Source organism: Zootoca vivipara, chromosome 9 (assembly GCF_963506605.1).
Source record: "Zootoca vivipara chromosome 9, rZooViv1.1, whole genome shotgun sequence".
Lineage (NCBI taxonomy): Eukaryota > Metazoa > Chordata > Lepidosauria > Squamata > Lacertidae > Zootoca > Zootoca vivipara.
The window spans coordinates 27,993,054-27,996,896 of NC_083284.1; positions in this window are offsets into that span (position 1 = coordinate 27,993,054).

Below are 3,843 nucleotides of genomic sequence, written 5' to 3' on the forward strand. Positions count from 1 at the left end.
TGTGGCCAGCATGACTAAACCACTTCTGGCGCAACACCATGATGGAAGCCAGAGCGCACAGAAATGCTGTTTACCTTCCCGCCGCAGCAGTACCTATTTATCTACTTGCACTGGTGTGCATAGCTGCCAAGTTATCCCTTTTTTAAGGGATTTTCCCTTATGCTGAATAGGCTTCCTCGCGAGAAAAGGGAAAACTTGGCAGCTATGCTGGTGTGCTTTCGAACTGCTAGGTTGGCAGGAGCTGGGACAGAGCAATGGGAGCTCACCCACCCCATCGTGCGGATTTGAACCACTGACATTCCAATCAGCAAGCCCAAGAGGCTCAGTGGTTTAGACCACAATGCCACCCGCTTCCAGAAAAGGCAATTGTAACACTTGCTTGTCCAGTGTGGCCTCTTAAAGAGCTGCTGCGGCTTTTCTCTCTTCAAATGGTCACTTAATTCATAGTTTCCTGCTTATCCGTTTTGGCTTCTGCCCTTTAAATTAGTTTCTTCCTGTTCACTCTTATGGCATTGGCATTCCTGAAGTGGCCATTCATTAATCAACGAGTTAAATACTGGTTTCCTTTTTGCAGCCAGAACAATTGCTAATGATTCCCCCCCTCCCTATTTTAAAATTTCAGCTGTGTAATAAACATTATACCACTTTGGATGCAACATTCCATAGAAGGGCTTACTAGGAGGAAGACCCCTGGGGTACCCCACAAAAACTAAGAATTGAGCGTCCAGCATATAATTTATTTGCTCTACAAATTGTATAGTTCTACATTAAACATAATAAAAATTGTCTAAGGATTTTTTTCTGGGAAAGGGACCATTAAGATCTTGATAACAAGAGGTAAAGATGGTCAAAACAGATTTTTAAATATTCTTAACCCATTCCCTCAATAGAGTATGGTGAGAGGTCTATTGTTTTAAAAATGTCCAGTGTAATAAAGCAAACATATACTCAAAATAAGCTAAAATAACCCCAAAGCTGCTTACTGTAAATTTCCTCACCACCACCCCCCCAGGATAATTATCAATTACCTTGTAAAGAGTATCAGTTAAAACAGTGGTCCTCAACCCCCGGGTCACAGACCGGTACCGGTCCGTGGATCAATTGGTACCGGGCTGCCGAAGGAACATTAAATACAATTAAATTAAAATTATTAAATCAAAACAATCTAAATAAACTATAAACAATCAACGTCTCCCCATCAGCGGGTCGCAGTAAAATTATCTAACGTTGACTGGTCTGCGGTGATAAAAAGGTTGGGGAGCACTGAGTTAAGAGACCATAGTCGAGGGGCAGTCGCCAAGAACACCATAATTTAAAACCCCTCAAAATCATGGGAACTGTAGTTCATTAAGAGTGCAGGGAATCATGGCTTTGTGAGGGGCAAACTATAATAATAATAATAATAATAATAATAATAATAATAATAATAATAATAATAATAATAATTTATTATTATTTATACCCCGCCCATCTGGCCGAGTTCCCCCAGCCACTCTGGGCGGCTTCCAATAAAACACTAAAATACAGAAATCCATCAGACATTAAAAGCTTCCCTAAACAGGGCTGCCTTGAGATGCCTTCTAAAGGTCTGGTAATTGTTGTTCTCTTTGACCTCTAGTACAGTTCCCAGGGTCATTTGGTGGGAAGGATATGTCCTTTAAATATGCTCTAAATGGATGGTGGGTGGGTGACCTTCATGTGACGTTGCTGATCAAATTCAACGCACGAATTATACAATTAAAGTGAGTTCTTTGTTGAGCTTAAAGGGCTGCATCAAAACACAAGGATGGAAGCTGCCTTTAAGGGCTTCGGAGCTTTATAGGTCAACACGAGAACTTGGAATTATATGGCTTGGGCAGGGGAGACACCAGAAGCTGAAATAGACACTGGAGTAATGGTATAAGAAGTTTTCAGTGACCTACCCCAGGAGGCAAGGCATTAACTGGTGATCTATCTGAAGGTAAAGGCCAGTTTCATGACTAGTGAATATAAAAGCATTTCATCTTTATTCAACACAAGAGGGTACTTCATAGGTCAGTTGTTCTAGGAAAGTGTAGAGGAACACTACGTAGATTTTGTTATATAATTGTTATGTGTTTATCAGTAGGATAGGCTTTCAGACATCAAGCTATCACTCTAGAACTGCCCATTTTTAAAGAATAAAGACAGAGGCTGATTTGTTCATCTCCAAAACTATAGCTACATGATAACTGGGTATAACTCTGAGAACTACTTCCCATAACTCTGGGTATAACTCTGAGAACTACTTCCCATTTCATTCCACTGGAACAACTCACTATGAGATGCCAAGTATGATGTCTTATCAAGCAACAAAAGCTACAAAAAAGCAAGCATAACCACTTTAACATGGTAAAACTAGCTGTATGCAAATACTGTAATCAAGTGTTCCTTTAGCCTGAGCGTGGAGGAAAGGACAGAAGCAGTGTGTAAAATGGAAATATAGGACTGTCATTTCCAGCAATCTGCATTAAAAATCATGCGACTGTGATATAGGACTTTATCCTCACCCCCCACAGAAAGTGTGGGGGGGAAATCAGTGACAACTCTGCATGATCTTAAGTGCAGGCTTGGTTCAACACTGTTGTTGTTTAGTCGTTTAGTCGTGTCCGACTCTTCGTGACCATAGCACGCCAGGCACTCCTGTCTTCCACTGCCTCCCGCAGTTTGGTCAAACTCATGTTCGTAGCTTCGAGAACACTGTCCAACCATCTCGTCCTCTGTCGTCCCCTTCTCCTAGTGCCCTCAATCTTTTCCAACATCAGAGTCTTTTCCAGGGAGTCTTCTCTTCTCATGAGGTGGCCAAAGTATTGGAGCCTCAGCTTCACAATCTGTCCTTCCAGTGAGCACTCAGGGCTGATTTCCTTCAGAATGGATAGGTTTGATCTTCTTGCAGTCCATGGGACTCTCAAGAGTCTCCTCTAGCACCATAATTCAAAAGCATCAATTCTTCGACGATCAGCCTTCTTTATGGTCCAGCTCTCACTTCCATACATCACTACTGGGAAAACCATAGCTTTAACTATACAGACCTTTGTTGGCAAGGTGATGTCTCTGCTTTTTAAGATGTTGTCTAGGTTTGTCATTGCTTTTCTCCCAAGAAGCAGGCATCTTTTAATTTCATGACTGCTGTCACCATCTGCAGTGATCAAGGAGCCCAAGAAAGTAAAATCTCTCACTGCCTCCATTTCCTCCCCTTCTATTTGCCAGGAGGTGATGGGACCAGTGGCCATGATCTTGGTTTTTTTGATGTTGAGCTTCAGACCATATTTTGCGCTCTCCTCTTTCACCCTCATTAAAAGGTTCTTTAATTCCTCCTCACTTTCTGCCATCAAGGTTGTGTCATCTGCATATCTGAGGTTGTTGATATTTCTTCCGGCAATCTTAATTCCGGCTTGGGATTCATCTAGTCCAGCCTTTCGCATGACGAATTCTGCATATAAGTTAAATAAGCAGGGAGACAATATACAACCTTGTCGTACTCCTTTCCCAATTTTGAACCAATCAGTTGTTCCATATCCAGTTCTAACTGTAGCTTCTTGTCCCACATAGAGATTTCTCAACACTAACTTTAGCTATTAGACAATATAGAAGCATGGTTTTATCTTTCAGCAAAGGATTAGTCCATTCCAGTCCCATCAAATATAGTCTTTGCCATCCATATATTTAATTGAGCGTATTTTAAAAATATCTTTCTTCTAAATTATAATGTGGAGATTATCATTCTCGGAACGTGATGATGGGACAAGCTGTACAACTATGAAGAAGTGTTATCAAATATTTCAACAAGCTGTGGAAGAGATACACACACTGTTGTGGTGCGTG